Consider the following 18,298-nt stretch of genomic DNA (forward strand, 5'->3'; position numbering starts at 1 on the left):
AAAGCAGAATCACACTGCTGGCAGCATGTTCCTTGTTTGCTGTTGTCTGGGAGCTGGGGAATGTTGGATCTGCTGGTCCAAGTCCTCTGTACCCCATGGGCATTGCCTTTAAGCCCTGGGCTTGCCTCCTCCATAGGTGTCTGCCCAATGGCACAGCAGCAGAGCAGATGCTCGCCTGGTTGAAGTCAGTGTTTCCAGTCAACCTGAGTGCAGTCAGCTTCCAGGAGGAACTCTGTGCTCAGAGATGTTTATGCTGTTTTTCTAAGTGGGACAGTGAGCAAACTTTGCATAGCAGTCACAGTGAAAAGTGTGACTGGCCTGGCTCCCTTGGGTGGGGTTTGCTTCAGTGTCACAAGGGCATGGCACAGCCTGATGTCTCAGACATTGTCCATTGCTCTTTTTTTTTCATGGTCAGATTTGTTTCTGGATCATATTTGGTGTAGAAAAAGGGTATATGCTTTTATGCAATTTTAGGGAAAGTGTTTGTGCCATTCAATTCCTCTGAGGTCTTGCTTTAGAAAACCTTCTGCAACTTTTCAAACTCTTCCAACCCTGATAAACACATAAACAAATACTTTTATAATTTTTTAATAAATCATAAACCAGTTGACAGGTCTGTCCCAGCCTTCCTGCAGACAGAAGGAGCTCAGCCTTCCTTAATGTAAATGCTTTTGAGAACAGAAGAGGAAAATGCCTTCCAGTAACACAATGCTGGAGAATAGAATTTGAAGTAGCACTTGTATGGGGTATTTTGCTTCCGTGCACAGTCTGTGGGTAGTGCTGAAGTGGAGTTCACCCCAGCTGAATACCACATTCCTGCCTAGCCTCGTTTATAACTTGTTTGAAGGGACGTTTTACTGTGAGATTTTTGCTTAACGACAGCTCCAGCCTCAAAGCATCAACCAGCAGGACCTGGGCGCCTGCAAACAATCCTTGTTTTTCTTGTCCTGACCATAGGGGCTATGAATCTCTCATGGGATGCCAGACCCTGCTGTTTGGATATTAAACATTTCACATAATATTTGCTAATAACTTTCCAGCTTTTTGCTGAGGAAGAGGTCATGGGGAGAGGGCACGAGAGGAAGCGGGCAAGACAATGCAGCATACTTGAGATTAAAATGTGAAGTGATGCTTTAGTTCTAAGTAAACTGATACATGTGGAACTAAATCCTTAATCTCAGAGCTTAATAAGCAGACATGCAGACAGCTAAGCTAAGCATATCCCATAGTGCGTCTCCTGCAGTTTTTACCTGTCTTCCCTGATGAGGAATATAGTCTCAGCAGAAATCTCTGGCCTATATTGACAGCTCTGTGCTTGGCAAATTCCAGGCGCTGCCTGTAGCAGTATCCCTCTGAGGGGAAAGGGTCTGGCTTGTGGATGAGCCCATAGCCAGCTGCCCCCCATCCCACTGCTGAGGGCCCTGCCATGGCTGCAGGATGGTGACCCCTGCTGCTCTGGCAGCAGAGCCTGTGCAGGCAGGGGCAGATGGATGGGGCCTCGCCCAGGCTCATGTGGGCTCTCCAGGCTCTCCATCTTTTCCTTTAGCAGACCCTGCTCAAGGATCCTCATTTCCAGGTCCCCTCCTTTGTTTCAGCACGGGGGATCATACCAGCTTGCTCTCAACTTCCCGGTTGCGATCTGCTCTGTTCCAGAGTCTTCTGAGCCAGTGCTGTCTTGGGAGCAGCTACTGGCTTTCCTGGGCTCTGGCTTGGGGCTTCCTTCTTTGGGGTCCACGGAGGCTTAACACTTTCCAAAGATGGGAGGCTTTTCCTTTTGCATCCATCCTACTAGGAAAGCAGATGTGATTTCCTCCCTGTACAGCAGTTCTTCCTGCAGGTTCTTTTCTTACGGGATGGCTGCAGGCAGGTGGAATGAATCCCTCAGAGGAGGGAAGAAAAACCAAAACACTTCCTATCTCAGCTGTTACCAGAAGGTCACTTTCTCCCCTGGTCCCTGTTCATTATTTTGGCATTAACATGCTTCTATATAACAATAGGAAAAAAATCCGGGATAACACATGTTTAGGAAGAATTCTCTCATCTCCTGTGCAGCTTCTGGGGGAGCTGCCACCTGCTGCAAAGGGAAGGGGAAGCCAAAGGCAGAGTCCTGGAATCTTCTTGCCTCATTACAAATGTGCCCCCTTCAGTTCCAACGGGGTCTTTGGGTTACTGTACATTCCCATGTGTTTGGATATAGGATTTGCATCAGCTGAAGCTCCCAAGAGGATACCTATTTCCTGGTGATGGTGGGGACTTTGTGCCCAGACATTCTTCCGTGAGAGCTGGGGAAGTGTTGTCTTTTTTAGGGCATCCTGCATGGGTAGGGAGAGATGACCTTTGGGAAGATGCTTACCCATGAAAGATATGTGGCCAGGCTGGGGTCTGGAAAAAGACAGGCAAGCACTGGGGATTTACTGGCCGTGAGAAGAGGTGTCCCTGGAAGGAAGCGGGCGAGACAGATTATCGCGGAAGGATGCAGCAGGGAGCTGATGTCTCCCATCTGCTTGGAGACCGAGGCTGGGAGACAGGCGGCCCCGTCTCGTGGCCCTGTGCCAGCGGGGTGGATGGACCCCAGAGCTGGGGGGGACAGCTGGTGACTTTGGGGGCTGGGAGGAGGGGGAGAGAGCTGAAACCTCAGCCGAGCTGGGGCTGAAGCAGCCGAGGCGGGCCGGCTGGCTGGGCTGGCAGGCTGCGGGCGGAGAGCTGCACATCCCCGAGCGGGAGGCTAGGTGGCAATGCGGGCTGTGCCCGGCAGCCTGCCCCGGGCCCCGGGCCCCGGGCCTCACCGACCGCACAAAATCCCCCGCGGTCAGCGCGTTCCCCGGAGCAGCAGGGCAGCCGGAAGGTTCTGCTGAGACCGAGCCTGGCCTGATCCCTCGGGAAAAGACCCGGGGGGAGCCAGGGAATTCTGACTGCGTTTGAGCCCTGTCTCCACGGAAGGTTGCTGGGTAACCAGGGGCGTCAGGGTCTAGGAAGATCACTGGGAAGATCGGTCTGCAAAGCAGCACGCTGGCTCCCCTGAGGCTGGTAGCTGGCTGGGAAGAGGAGGGACAGCAGCAGGATGCTGCTCATGGATTGCAGGGTTCGCAAAACAGGAGTCAGGGGTGGGCAGCAGGGAGGCACAGCCCGGCGCTCTGGGGAAGCCCTGAGCTGGGCCACTCTCCTGATGCAAAACAACCCCTCAGAATGCATTGCCACGCCTTGCTAGGGTCTTCCAGCTAGAGGCAGATGCCACATCTCCTTCCCTGAGGGAAAGGGATGCCAAGCCTCAGGACTGCAGGCAGAGCAGCATTTTCCACCCAGCCGCACACAGAAGCAGTGGCAGGACCCTGCTGAGCCCTTCTGATGAGACAAGTGAGGGCGGTCGGTTTTTTAAGTGTCTGCATCTCATCTGAGTGTGGCTGTGCTGTCTAGGATTGACATGACCCAGGAAGAGCAAAAAGGACAGGGAAACAGCCGGACACTTGTTTGTATCCTGCAGCTACTGTTCAAGATAGACAAGGGCAGGGGAAGAGTGTCCATCAGGGAAACTCAATGGGCTGGACACTTGTACTGGGAAATGCAGAGGGGCTAGGGGGGGAAAAGAATTGGGAATGAGGGAAGGGGGATGGGGTTGGCACTGCTGCCAGGGCAGAACCCCAAGGTTAAAGCTTGTGTGGTCCCTGCCCAAAGGGCTCTTCCCTGAGTGCATTAGCACCAACAACAGCATTGCCACCTCATCTTCTGAGTAGTTTCTCCTGTTCTACAGCATAAGAAAAGGGGTGGTGAATGACACTGAATCTAGTCTGTATGCTGTTCCAGTGGTGGAGCTCAGGTGAGCATGCCAGGGTGGTCAGCTTATCTCAGAATGTGTCAGGGATAGAGGATGGAATTTTTCCTAGGCCTGTCACAGATGCACCCTCTAACAAGAAAATAGAATTGGAAAGCTCTAGAGTGTCTAGCCTAGAAAGAAGAAAGAATAATGAAGGCTCATGACAGAAGGATAAAAAGAAGGATGTGGAGAAAACACACCAGGCACATCCATTCACCTTCTGTGAGAGTGCAGTAGAGGCAGTGTTCAATCAAACGGGCTGTCGGAGGAAATAAAATTACCTTTTTTTAATTTTTCCTTTCACCCAAAACACAAGATGCCTCATGAAGTTCATTGCTCCAGGGCTTCACTGCTTAACAGAGCTCAAAATGAACTTGGATGCTCACCTCCATGCTGGCTACAGTGAGTGTGCTCTGTGAGAATAGTGCAAACACCCTCCCCAGAAGACTGGGGAGCGATGTGCCCAGTCATTGTGGCACAGACACCAAAGACAGGCTGTCCTATGGGCCTTGGAAATAGGAGCTTGCTTTGCAAGCGTCTGGAGGCTGTAAACTCCATGAACCAAATGCAGTTCCTTAAAAATAAACATGCAAGCCCCAAGGTACAGCATGGCCTAAGGCAGAGCCTGTGAAGGACATCCAAGGTCTTTTGTTACAAGGCTGTACCCCATATCCAGCTCACCCTCTAGTTCAAATGAGCTGCTCTTCACAGCTGTGGCTATGGGTGTGGAGTGTGAGGGCCACTGGTGACTATCCCCAGGCCCAAGGCCAGGACATGGATAAAAATGTCTTCCTCTGATGTCCCCCAGCTGTGACTATGGCACCACAAGGTGGTTTCCCATATTAGATACATCTCTTGGGATTAAAGGATTTGTTGCTCTAGCTTGTTAGACTGAATGCTGACCCTGGATGAGGTAAATCTTCCTCACATTTCTGGGGCAATATGAAGCAGTGATTGGAAGTCATGGTGCTCCCTTCTTGGCTCCAAAATGAGCAATGTGGGTTGGGAAAGCAGCAGCCAAGCATTAGGGGTGGCATGTTCTGCTGGGGGACATGTTTCACCCACTGTGTTTGAGGGATAGGAGGAGCTCAGGTGTTCCTTGATGTCCTGGTCCTGCCAAGCCCACAAACAGGCACCACATGTTGGGATGGGGCACAGAGAGGTACCGTGGGGTGAGTGATGCCCAGTCCACTCTGATGGAGCAGTCATAGATCCCTAGAGGCACTGACCACCCTAGGTTCACCAGGGATGGCAAAAGCTGAACAGAACAGACTAGAATGTGATTTTTACTCTTGTGCTTCAGGCCATCCCTAAGGGAGCTTTGCTGAAGGCCTTCAGGTGTTGTTTTGTCTTAACTTTTCACACTTCACCCCGAGCATCTGCCTGGGATGCATGGGAGGCTTGGGAAGGTGATACCCATCTCCAGTGCAGGAGGAACTATTACTTCTGCAGGACAAGTTTTTGGGGTTTTGTATTTGTGCTTGACTGGAGCAAAGACAATGGTTGTGTGCTGCCCAGCCACCTGAACTTTACTCCTAATTGTGTTTACTTTCCTCTTCAGAACAATGCTCAAGATTCCCTGTGGGTGTCTGGAGAAGGGTAGGAAAGGCTCCAGCTCACTGGCAGCAGAAAACTCTGCTTGGAGAAGTAGAAAGTGAGGAGAGGAAGTGGTAGGGTGGTAGATATTATCTTTGCCCTTGTTTCCAGGGCCTGATTCTTGGCTCTTGGACATTCTTCCAGAGGCTCCAGACAGCTCCAGGAAGCCTCCCATCCGTGTTTCGTAATGCTAACATCTGTAAATAGCTGGTTTAGCTGGCTTCACAAGCCCGACGCTTTGCCTCGGCTCTGCCTTGTGGAGGAGGAATGGGTTCCCAGGAGGCCTCACCTGCAGTGGGGTGGGCTGAGGACATGGGGATCTCCAGGGCATCAAATGCAGCCCTGCAGAGGCAGTTTCCTCAGGAGGGCTTGACAGCTTGGCAGTGGAGCCTGGAGGAGAGGGAAGCTGGGCTGTCCTCCTGCCTGCAGGGGAGGATCTCCAAACACCCATCAGGCTCCGTGGGGCGGGATCCACCCTTCCCCTACTCCCTGTGCTCCCTTCCCTGCTGGTGTCTCCGCTTTGCCAGCCTGCCTTGCTTGCAGGAAAACTCAAGGGTAAAACACTGCCAGTGTAGAGTGATAGCTGGCAGGCAGTACCTTGTGCTTCTGTGGCCAGCTGAACAAACATTAAAACTTTTAAGAATGGGGAGATGCAGCTTTAATGGGCTGTCCTGTGCAAACTTTGGGCCACCTGAGGCTGAGCTAAACTACTTTCTACAAACTCCAGCTACTCGTTAGTGGGTAGTTGAAGGATGGGGAAGAGCCCTGAGAAATCCTTGGCAGATGGCATCACAGGGCAGGGAGAGGAACTGTAGGGAGAGGGGATCAAGTTCAGAGCAATGGGGCTGCATAACCTGGGAGGCATATGCTGAGGTTTTAGGGCAGGTATTCTGTGCTGTTCTGGTGCTCTGCAAAGGCTGAGTGCTGCTGAGATATAAAGGGACTCCCACCCCAAGGGACTCCAGAGTTGGTGCACAGGCTCTGTGTTTCCTACACTTCAGCAGCCAGGCTTTTACTGACTGTGGGGACAAAAGATCCCACATGAATTCTGCTTTTGCTACATGGACTAGGGGGGGTGGATAGGGGCGGTTTATCATGTCTAGGGATTAGTTACCTAGTTTATGGCAGGGATGCTACTGGGACCCTTTAAAGGACGTTATGCAGAACCAGACCAACAATTTGTGTGGTCCTTGGGGAATGTCTGAAGTACAGGCAGGCTAAGAGAGGTGCAGACCAAACCCAGGCTGCATTCATGGCTGCAAAATCTGCCACTTTGTTATGGGGTCAGTAGATTGTAGCATGCAAGTGAGGCTGGTGTTTGCCTTTCTTTCTCCATCTGTCAGCTCCTTGCCCTAGTTGCTGTCTTGTGCCCATCCCATTCAGCAATGCATACACTCAAACCAGGCCCACACACTGGTGGGACAAGCCCATATGATTACCCAATCCTTCCTGTACATCCCTCTCACCTCTGATTTCGCCAGGCTGTGCCTCAAGCCCACCCAATTATCTCCCTCTCCAAATCACCTGAATTTAAGGGGCCATCCAGGCAATACACCGAGTCTGATGGTTCCTATGCCGTCCTCTTGAGATGCACGAGATTTCAAGACACACTGGGGAAGGGGTTACATACAGAGCATATACTAATGCATCCACTTTAGCCATGGGCCCTGTGGTCCCAGGGAAGGCAGCAGGAGGGCTGTGCTGCATTTGTGTCCCCAGCAGTGTTGCAGACTCGCAGCAAGGCTCCCAGGTCTCAGCTGACTCAGTTCCACACACCTGGCACTGAACATCAGGGGTGGGTAACTTACCTAGGGCTGACAATCTTCTCACCCTGAAGGCTGAATTTACTGACCCAGTACCTGTAAGGTCAAGTACTTACCTGGTGGTGTAGTGCACCAGCACCTCACTGGCAACACATCCCCCCAGCCCTGCCCAAGTTCTGCCTGCAAGCACTATTCACTGGCCTGCTTTTTAAATTAACAGAATATAGGAGTTTGAATGGGCTTTGAGTTGACTTTCTGCCAAGTCTCAGCCTGGCTTGAGTGCTGGCCTCATAGGTGCTGAGAACTGCTGGGGCTGTGGCAGCCTGTGGCTCAGCTGCATTGAGACATCAAACCTGAGCCGAAAGCCCCTGGTGCCATGCAGAAGGGTTAACAGTCTGCTTGCTCCCTCTGTGCTTCAGAGAGCTTTGTTCATTGGAGTATTAAATTCCACAGCTGTAAATAATCTGCAGCAGGAGAGATTATCAAGGCCTTGGGAAGGAGCAGCTTTTATTAATAAGATCAGTTCTCCCTGCGAAGCATCACGTAGTCACTCTCCACCCTTTCCTCGCTGTCTCACCAGGCATTGCCACGGTCCAGTGGCACAACTTCCCCACCTCCACTATGCCACCCATCCTGCTGCCATGCTCCCTCTGTCTTGCTATTGTGATGGGTAAATATGGCTCTTCCCAGCAACCTGGGAATGCTCCCCACGGTACCTGAGATGTAATTGTGGTTCATGTGGTGGGTTCAGTGCTGGCCACATGGCCAGGCTGCTGCTAGCCAAGGTGGGAAGGTGGTGGGACACATCCTTGCTGGGACAGGAGTGTGGCACTTCTCGCCATCATGGCACCTGCCTCTGTGCCAGGCTGGAGGCTGCCCCACCTCTGACTCCTCCAGGGATATGGCTGTGGGAAGGTGCAGCATGCAGGGCTTGGATGTGGTTTTCCATGGCAGTCCCAGGAGCAGAAAACAGACCTAGTGGGTGTTTAAATGGAAAACCATTCCTGGTAATTTAGAATTGTGTGGTTTGGTGTCTGGGAGCTTTTCCCAGAGCATCCTATGTGAAGGCAGGAAGATGCCCAGGGTGGACTAGGCTCTAGCTAGAAAACCAGCCTAAGAGAGGCTTTTTAGGATGGACACCAGGGCTTGGCCCTCTTTCAAGTGTCCCAATCCCAGGGGATTTCTCACTTCTGCATAAGGGAGAATCCCCTTTGCTTAATTCTTTCTCAAACCCTACTCCCCTTCACAAGTAATTTCTGGTTTTAACACTCCAGCAGTGCTGGATCCCCTCTGCCAGCAGAGCTGCAAACACAGCACTGAGATTGCAGTGGGACATCGGGCCTTGTGGTGATTCCCACCTACAGGAGGTGGCTGTGGTTGCGGTGACTCCCCACTTTGCTGCACTAATCCACCTGGTACAGGGCCCTGCTGAGCTTTTAGATTTCTTTTCTGGCAGAGCTAGACAGTTAACATGTGGTCCCTGTACCCCTAAACATCTGTAAGCAGTGCACAGACATCTCCCTTCTCTGCTGGGAAAGGGATTGGTATTCAGGGAGCAGCAAACGCTTTGAATTTGGGGGGAGCATACCCCAGTTTGCACCAGGCTTTCAGGACACTGTTAAGCATTGCCAAGAGCACCAGCCCCACGGCAAGGCCTCTGAGGATAGAACTCTCACCCTGCCACTTTCCACTTCCCTGGCAAAGCTGCTGAGTTCAGAGCTAACCCTGACAAGGCACATCTCCTCCACCCCCTGCTCCATTACTCACCCAGCTCACTTCTCTTCTCTATATTCCCAAAGAAGTCCATACCCCGCTGACCAAAGCATCACATTTAATTAAAATGGTTCCCCTGCGATGCATCATCTGAATGTCTCTGCTTATTCCCGCTGAGTTCCAGCCAGAGAGACGTGCGGGGGCAGAGTATCAGGTCAAAATCTCTCCAAGCTGCAGGCAGAGAAAGTCAGGGCAGAGAAAGCAGCTGATGGCTTCACTGCCCCGCTGGCAATGAGCTCTCAGCAAGGGGGAGCCCTGCCCCAAGAAGGCCTGGGAATGAGAAGGGCCTTTCTCCCTGCAGGGGAGCTGTGGATGCCCAGGGGAGGCCGGGGATGAAGCTGCGAGCGGGGATCACCAGCTCCCGGGGTGCAGCTGATGTTCCTGCAGGAGCATCGAGCCGGCAGCCACGTGCCATGCTTGGTGGGGTTTGGAGGACTCTCTCCAAGGCTCTGACAGGAGCAAGGGTGGCACTCCACTGGGGTTTGTAAAACGGAGACGGGAGGCAGCTCAGCAAGAGTACACAAAGGATTCCATCCTAAACGGAGATAAGCTTTTCTATCAAGGTTGCAGGACTTCATTTGGGTTACCTAGGATATAATCTGGTGCATGGGCCTCCTGCTCCAAGGTGACTTAGCTCTCAAGAAAAACACCTTCACCTCCCCCTGTCCTCAGTAAACTGGCAGCTTTTCCAGGGATGAGAAAAGAGGAGGCTGCTAAGGATCAGTAAGTCCCCCGGAGGACCACATGGAGCTATTCCTCCCACTTTCCTAAGAAGGGTGAGTGCTAGCTCCACCCATAGCTGCTGCAGGAATTTCCCTGGGCTGGGGTCCTGCAGGCATAGCTGCTGCTGGTGCCTCAGACATGCTGCAGGCTAGCACTGAGCAGTGGGAATTGCCAGGGTGTGGCACTCGTGCACGAGTGTGTCCCTCATCCCGACCTGGGCGGGACACACGCCACACATGGTCACTGTGACCCTCACACCTCCCATGCACATGCAGCAAGTGGGCAGCCTGTGGGGCTGGTGGTGTGCCAGCAAGGATGCTTTACTCCAGCCCCTGCAGAGACCCAGTCCTTGTGCTTTGGAAAGCAGAAATTCATCCTTCTGGAGTAAAGCCAGAGAGGAGCAGGGAAAGGCCTTGCTGTGCGTTAGGGAAGACTCTCTGACGGGCTTGAAACCCATGTGAATGTTCTTAGGAGGTTCCTAAGAGCCTCTGTTGGGGCATTGTCATAGCAGCCCCTGCTGTCATGTGCTGCCGTAGAGCAAGAGGTCCTGTACACTCATATGAGCCTGTGGCATCAGCTAGCAGTAAATTGAAATTCTTGTGCTCCTGGACGTGCTGGGCTGAATCCATGGGCACTTATGGAAACTGCTGGGACACGTGTGTGCTGCTTTATTAAAGTATGCAGCATTTCATCCCTGCATGGCGGGTGGCAGGAGCCAGGCTTGTGCCCGGTCTGTGGCTTCTCCCTGCTCCTGTCGGCTTTGCTCTGCTAAGAGACCCTGTGTTCCCCCTCCCACGCAGCATCCCCATTCCCATCCCCATCCCCGTCCCGCTCCCCGTCCCTGCAAGGCGGCAGGCAGCCACAGGGTGTCAGGCGGGTGCCGGGCTGCCTTCCCACGGAACCGCGCTGCGGGACCGCCGGCGGCCGCCCGAGGGACCGGCGATCCCGGCGGGCCCGGGGAGCACGCCTGGCAAAACTGCAAATGAGGGGCAGGGTTTGCAGTCACCGACAGCCCTGAGCGCGCCTCCCTGCAGGGAAGGGATGGCTTCCCTTCCTTTTCCCGCGTAGGGAGGGAGACACGTTTCCAGGTGCTGTGGGAGTTTTGCCTGGTCTTGCAGGGGAGGGAGGGGAAAGCTGGTGGCCTCCCGTCTGGAGCACCCCAGGTGAGATGAGCTGTGTCGGGCCTCGGCGTCTGGCTGCGGAATGCAAAGGAAGGCTGCACGACCAGGGGAACAAAGGGCCTTGGATAGCAGCAGTAGCGAGCAGGGAGTGTTGGCAAACACGGCTGCCATTGCTCGGGGAAGAAAGCAGCTGAGCAGGGAGACACTGAGCTCAAGGGGCTGTGGGTTCCCAGCAGGAAAAGGGGATCAGGAGGTTCGTGGTACTGAATCTCCCTTGGCAGGCACCTGCTGGACCTTGAATCAAGTTCAGTTGCGCTTCTCCCAGCTCTCTGCTTTGTGGCTGCACTGAGCGTGGGGGGGAACCCATTTTTCCCACTGCATTTTCGTGGTGGAGGCGGGGGAGCTGGTGCAGAGAGAGCAGGCTGGGGAGGATGCATCAGTGAGTGACGTGTGATGCTGGAGCGAGCTGTGGCCCAGCCTCGCTCAGGTGCAGTTCTCCGTGCTGAGCCTCACGTACAGAGACGCTGTCTATCCTCCAGCTATTTACCATCAGCTCATTTTGCAAACTCTGCACTCACACGATTTTTTTTTTTCCCTCTCTCCCTCCCTACTTCCCTCCCTCTCTCTGTTCCCTGTAGAGATGCTCAGTGTTCCCCATTCAGCTTCAAGCGCAGGGTCTTCCACCTGCACAGGCATTGCACACGCTGACCCGCGTGCAGGTTCTGTTGGGCCTGTCCAAATTCCCCCTCTTCCCTCTCTCCCACTTCGTCGAGGCTTTAGTCCTGGTGGGGGAACAAAGAAGGAGGCTGGTATGAGCTGAAATGCTGCCGGGGGGACACCTGGCCAGAGAGCCTGGTGCTCCTGTTCATGCGTCCGTGAGCCCGCAGGTCCGGCCCTGCAGGGCTGCTCACTTCCACCGGGCTGTGGGGTTGCCATCTTTACTGGCTGGGGATAACTATCCTTTGTTAGGGAAGAGGGAGGAAGGCAGGGAGGAAGAAAGGAAAGTCATGTGGGACTGGGGAGAGTCCCCTGATGTGGGAAGGCACAGGAGTTCATTCCTGTGGGTGCTGGTAAGGGATGTGGAATAAGACCCAGCCAGGGATCGCCCCATTGTGTGCTGAGGAGAGAGAATAGAACGCTACAAGGAGAGGGCGGTGGGAGTCTCGGCCCTCCCCAGCGGGGAATTGGAAAGGGATTGCCGAGGAAAAGGGGCTGCCCCTCAGTGTCTCTTCCTGGAGGGGGTTGCTTGGCCCTGGGAGGGTTTCTTCCTGAGCAGGGACTATGACTGACGGCTTCACTCATCCTTCTCCTGGCGGGTATGTGCTACTTTAATCTCTTTTTTTTGAAACCTAAGGCCCATGACTTGTCTCAGGCTTTTATCTCCTCTATCTCCCCCGTGCCGAGAGAGGGCTTTGTGGTTTTAAGGAGGTGCTTCAAAACACGAGCTGGGGGTTTCCCTATGGGTGGGAACACACAGCACAGGTAAGAGACTGCTGTCTGTCTTCTGATTTCCAGCAGGCTGGGCGGCGGTGGGGCTGACCGCTCAGCTCTTGGCGGTGCTCACCCCGAGAGTGGCGAGGAGACCACCCCAAATACAGCTGGGGCACACCTGAGGCTCGGGTGAGGGGCCGGACGGAGAGACCCCACCTTGGTGTTAAGGGCAGGGACAGGACTGCCGTTCTGCCCCGTGGGGAGTCTCCTGCGGGCTTTGGGGACGCTGCTGGGGCGGGGGTCGGGGTGCCGGGGCAGGGGGCTGGGCTGGGGGCTGCCCGTGGCCCAGCGGAGCGGCGGGCCGGCCGCCGCACGCTACGGTAGGTGGCAGTGCCGCCCGATTTTATGAATGGAGGAGGAGGAGGGGAGGCAGATGGATGCGGGGAGGTGGTGATGGAGAAGCGGGGGGGGGCGGAGAAGGGGGGGAATTTTCTGGCTGTGCTCCGGCCTCCACCTCCGTCCCCCTCGCCCCTGCGCCAGGCACCCTCCCCCCGCCATTAGCATAGGCCTGCCCGGTTTACATGTCGGGCTGCACGTTGCCGCGGCCGGATCCAGCAGCCAGCAGCGCTGGCAGCCGCCCCGAGTCAGCTGCTTCCCCGCGAGGAGCGGCGGGAGCCGAGCGGGGCGGGCGGCGGGAGGCGCCCGCGGGCACCGCCGTTAAGGTGTCCTCGAGGAGATGGCACCGGCACCGGCACCGCCGCTAAGGTGCCCTCGAGGGGATGGCACCGGCACCGGCACCGGCACCGCCGCTAAGGTGCCCTCGAGGGGATGGCACCGGCACCGGCACCGGCACCGCCGCTAAGGTGCCCTCGAGGAGATGGCACCGGCACCGGCACCGGCACCGCCGTTAAGGTGTCCTCGAGGAGATGGCACCGGCACCGGCACCGCCGTTAAGGTGTCCTCGAGGAGATGGCACCGGCACCGCCGCCCCCGCCCGGCTGCCCGCGCCCCGGGGCGAGCGGGACCGCCAGGTTTTACCCCGGACTGCCACCGTGACTCCGGGCCCTAGCGCCCTCTCCACTCCCCCTCGGTGCCCTGCTGGCACTCCCAGGGTGCGGGTGCTGGGAGCTGGCTGGGCTTTGGGGGCACAGCCGCCCCGTGCTGTCTACAGACTCCCTGCTGCCCGTTTCCATGCCCGGGCTCGCAGGGCAGTGCCGGGGCATCCTCTTCTTCTGCAGCTTCTTTATGCCCTGGGCATGTTCACAGCCCCACATCCTGCTCCCCAATGATCCACCACTTGCATCAGGGATCCCCTTTGGTGGGGAAGGCTAGGAGAAGAAGCTGAGTAACTCCCTGATATTTGCTGGCAGAGGCAGGAAGTGAGGTCTGCTTGGTGCTTTGATATAAGGAGAGGAAAAGCCCCTTTTTTTTTGTTCGTTTCTGGGGCCTTCGAGGCTCACCTGGGACTGTATGTGTGGGTCATTTCCCGCTGGATCTGGGATTTCCCACTCTAGTGGCCAGGACAATAGCTTCGCTGGCACAGCTGTGGGACCGGTGACTGAGAGGAAAAGTGACTGAGCACAGCCCTACAGCTTCCCTCTCCCCCGGGCGGGTGTGGATCATGCCTGCAATGCACCACCAACCAGCCCTTGCTGTTCCCAGCAGGGATGAGCTGGGGCAATCGCTGCTTTCCTGTCCACCCTGCCCATTCTGTCAACATGGGGAGTGAAATTTCCTTCAGAGGCAGCTTTGTCTGCCTGCATTGGTGAGGTTTCCTTCTGGGGAGCACTGGAGGTGCCGAGCTACTGGTGGGGAGCTCTGGATGAGAGAGGTGCTTCTCCAGGAGAGAAGGTCTAACATGGCTTTTCCAAATAGCACATTGACCCACTTCCTGCTGGGGGCACTCACCCATGTGCCACCCCCATGCCACTAGGCAGGAGCAGAGCTGTCCTGAGGTATGGGGCCAGGGACCCCACAGAAAATGCTGCCAGTGGCTGGGCCCCATTTTTCAGCAGCACCCATGTTACTTAGGGGATGGGCAAGGATGGTGCTGCAGCACTGACCCCTTCAGCATGGCCAGCTGTGCCCCAGGAATGATGCCATGCTGATCTGGTGGTGCCCTTGGAACTGTGTGGGCACCAGTTCAGGCACTTTGGTCCTGCTCTGTCCTGGATGATCCCACCTGCCTGACCTAAATCCCACAGTGGTTTCAGCAGGACACAGGGCTTTTCATCACCCCTTGCCTGAACCAGTTAGGTAGGATTGCTGTGTGCTGGGAGGTGGTTACTCCAAAGGTGTCTGTGCTTCAGTGACATCCTGGATCCTGCAGGATCCTTCATCCAGAGAGCAGGCAAGAGAACTCTCCATCCAGTGGAGTGAGGTGCCCCTGGGGCTGCGCGGGGATGCAGGAGGAGGACAGGAGAGCTTGTAGTGACATAGATGCTTCCACATTATGGTGGGCAGGAGGTCCCTGCCTAGTTTTGCACTTTGCAGCACCTCCAAGCCACTGGCATCACAGGCCTTGATGTGGCTCAAGCCCAGGGAGGACAAGGGCACACCTTGCCACCTTGTGTTAACTTGGTTCGAGGAAAGAAGAGCATCTAAACTCCAGATGAAGCATGGAGCAGAGCTCAGCTGCTCAGCTGCTCAGCTGGGCCTGCAGTTTCTTACCTCCACCCTGTGACCAGCATTAGTTCTCACTGCTTGGCTGCCAGGAGCTCAAATGGTGCCTTGCTTGGACAAGCTGTCAATCCAGGGATTTTTGTTTTCATATTAAACCAGCTAAGTATTCAGAATCAGTTCCAGCTACCACCACAGGGAAAGCTACTCCAAGATACATAAATCCCTGCCAAACCTGCCTGTGCTACCTCTGAGGCAGCAGTGCCAGTGCTCTGTGGTGCTGCAGGCAGCGGGTGTGTGGCAGGGCTCCGACCCCCATCTGGCACTCACACCGTGTCCAGCCGAGCTCACGGGGAGAGGATCTCTCTGCAAACCTGCCAGCCAGCACACAGGGAGCTTGCCCTGGTACCACTTTGCTGAGGGGCATCCAAAGGTGTGCCCAGAGCCCTGTCCTCAGGCAGCGGTTGGAAAGGAGGGGATAATGCCTGCCTGCAGCCTCAGGGGGAGGAGAGCAGGATGGGGGAGCTGGTGTATAACCCACCATCCTGTGCTCAGGCCCTGTGGCTGTGGGGGAGACCCACCCCACACCCAGGCACGGGGCAGGATGAGACCTTGCCGCGTAGGACAGCCACACTCGGGCCATTTGCTGCGTGCCTGGCACTTTGTCTCGCTGGGTTTTCCCCGTGTGGTTTGCGGGACCTGGAGCTTGTTGGCCTGTGGGGCACACCACACAGCATGTCCCTTTTCCAGGGTGAGCTCGTCTGGCTCTCCCAGTCCTGTTTTGGGAAGCAGGGATCAGGGGAGTACGCCCTGCCGGGCACGTAGGCCATCCTTGGGTAATGACTCTGAGTGTTTGGCCGTCTGATGCAATGAACTAATTAGGAATTTGCTGTCACCACAGCTGGACTCACCTGGTTTGTACGCTACAGCCGGGTGATCCTCACTCCGTGTGACAGTCCTCCAGCCTCGCGGGGCACCAGGAATAGCAGCAAGGGGATCACATGGCCACTCTGGCTGTCCTCCCCTGCACTATGACAGCCTTCTGGCAGCCACGCGAGCAAGCGTCATGAGGTGGCTTCAGGGGCTGTGGAGGAACGTGCTGCTCCTCACCAGCCCCGGGACAGGCAGGTGACGTGTCTCCTGATGTGCCGGCAGCGCACGTGGCTGGGGCACAGCCCTGGCAGCAGGCAGCAGTGGTCATGGCACCCCTCCTCTCAGGGATTCAACAAAGATAGCCAAGGGCACTCAGGTGACCAAATGCCTTTGGAAATCTCTCCCTGGTGGTTTGCAAAGATTCTCGTGTCAGGCAAAAGAGCTGAGCAGGGCAGACCCGTGCGCCTTGCAGCAGGGAAGTGTCCTGCTGCCTGTCCAGGCATGGCACTCTGCTTGTACTGCCCCTGTGGTGCCAGCAGCTGTGAGTGAGGTGGGGTAGGCACGACATACAGGGACTCCACTTCCCAAGTAACACACAACACAGAGAATCCTTCAATGCTGATGAATGATTTTCATACCTGTCCTCGTGCACAGGTTGCATACTGGGCCTTCAGTGCTGATGCTAGCTTGGGGCATGCCAGCATCACTGGGTTTTCCCCCAGGGAACCCCTGGAAAGAGCCCACTCCCAGCATGTGCCAAGGCCTGGTGTCTGTGAGTGGGCATGCTGAGAACCCCATGGTGACCATGAAGGTGGGGCGTCCTGGGGAAGGCATGCTGGGCATAAGCAGAAATCAGCCACAGCTGCTGGAAGAGCCTCGGAGAGGAAAAGTATTCAGCCCACGGAAAATGAATTATTGTTGACGTTCCCTGAACATTTGTTTAGATTAAGCAATATCGCTCCAAGTTTCTCAGCTGTGGGGAGCCGGTCACCACCGCACTTACTGGATGTTTTTTGGTGTTGCTGTTCATGGCACTGGCCAAGGGACTAAGTGGTGGTGGGGAGAGCTGGCTGCACCCTTGGACGCCTCCTCCTCTGCACCACACCATCTCTCCCTGGTTTCTACTCAGCCAGAGAGCTGAGGCAATGGTGGTTTTCCTTTCCAGAAGTGGATGCTCTGGGTGATGCCCTGTCCCAGAAGGCATGTGCAGCATTTGCAAGGAGGCCGTGGTGAGGCATCTGGTGCAAGGACCTGCCGAACATTCCCGTGGGTGCCGGAGATATGGAGGTGACAGGCAGCCTTGCCCCAGCACTGGGGTCCCTGCAATCATCAGGCAGGCATCGACTGTTCCACCAACTTCCAGATGCAGAGTTTAGGAAAGGCTGTAGCTGGGGACTGTGAGCTGCTCTCCACTGGCACCAATCTTTTGTAGCATTTGTATGTGTGGCTCTGCCAGCTGGGCATGCAAAAATACCTTAGAGGCACAGAATAAAACGTATTTATTTCTTAGAAATCTGTATAAATTGGAACCATCTCCCAACAAGAAGTGCTGAGTTTGGTTTCCCGATGTAAAGTGGCAGCTACAATGAAGAAAACAACAAAAAAAGGCTGGACCACCCACTGTCAGGGGAGAGAGTGCCCTGGGCCCCCGGGGTGCTGGGAGGGGGAACCATCTGGGCCCTAGGGTCTCTGCAGGTGGGACGCTTGCTGCCTGCAAATGTGGGGAAGCCTTCCCGCAATCTCCACAAACCCAAGAGAGCCACCTTAAGAGCTCTCCCTCCATAGGACCAAACGGGATCCGCCAGGCGTTTCATATACCATATTCTATAGCCAAGGAAGCCTTAACAAAGAGCCGTACGCTCTCACGTTTCGCTTCAGGCTTCTCCCTGCTGCAGCTGGAGCTGAGTTTTTAAAAATCTTTGTGTCATTATTTCGTTCCTCTTTTGATTCAGCCATCGAGGGACAAGGAGATGCCAAACGAAAAGAATGGGCATTTAAACAGAACTAGATTGAAGAGGCAGTGTGTGCGCTGAACAACAAGTCTTTTTACATTTCATATGATCTTATACATGGGCTCCATTCAGTATATTTCCCCTCTGTTTCATCTGAATGTACAGAATTAGCCATTCACATCCTCTGGAATTACGGCTCTTTAACATTTCCATTCTGAGCTGCCTCCATATTTTGGGGGTTGGGAGTGCTATTAGCTCAGCTGGGGAAGCACAAGCTGAGGTCAGAGTTGGTCTTGCAGGCTGGAAATGAGCTTTTTCTTTTTTTGGAAAGTGCAAGATTTGGTGCATGACGACTCTGGTCAGAAAGATATACGACCATACACAATAACGTGTATGTGCTAGAACATGCATGGACCTGGTTTCAGTGGAGGGGGTCTTTGTCACATTAATCCCAGGGAAGTTATTTCTTTAGACAGAAAAATGAGCCTCAGTTTTTGGATGCCGGGTGAGCTCCGCAATTGCCTGAGGTCACGCCTGTGGCTGTGTCCTTCTGCGTGGCTGCTGCCTCATTGTCTTTTTGAAAGACAAATATCAAAAACAAATATTTACTGTGCTATTTACTAAAGCTCCCTGGAT

The sequence above is a fragment of the Passer domesticus genome, chromosome 3 (genome assembly GCF_036417665.1).
Source record: "Passer domesticus isolate bPasDom1 chromosome 3, bPasDom1.hap1, whole genome shotgun sequence".
NCBI classification, from domain to species: Eukaryota; Metazoa; Chordata; class Aves; order Passeriformes; family Passeridae; genus Passer; species Passer domesticus.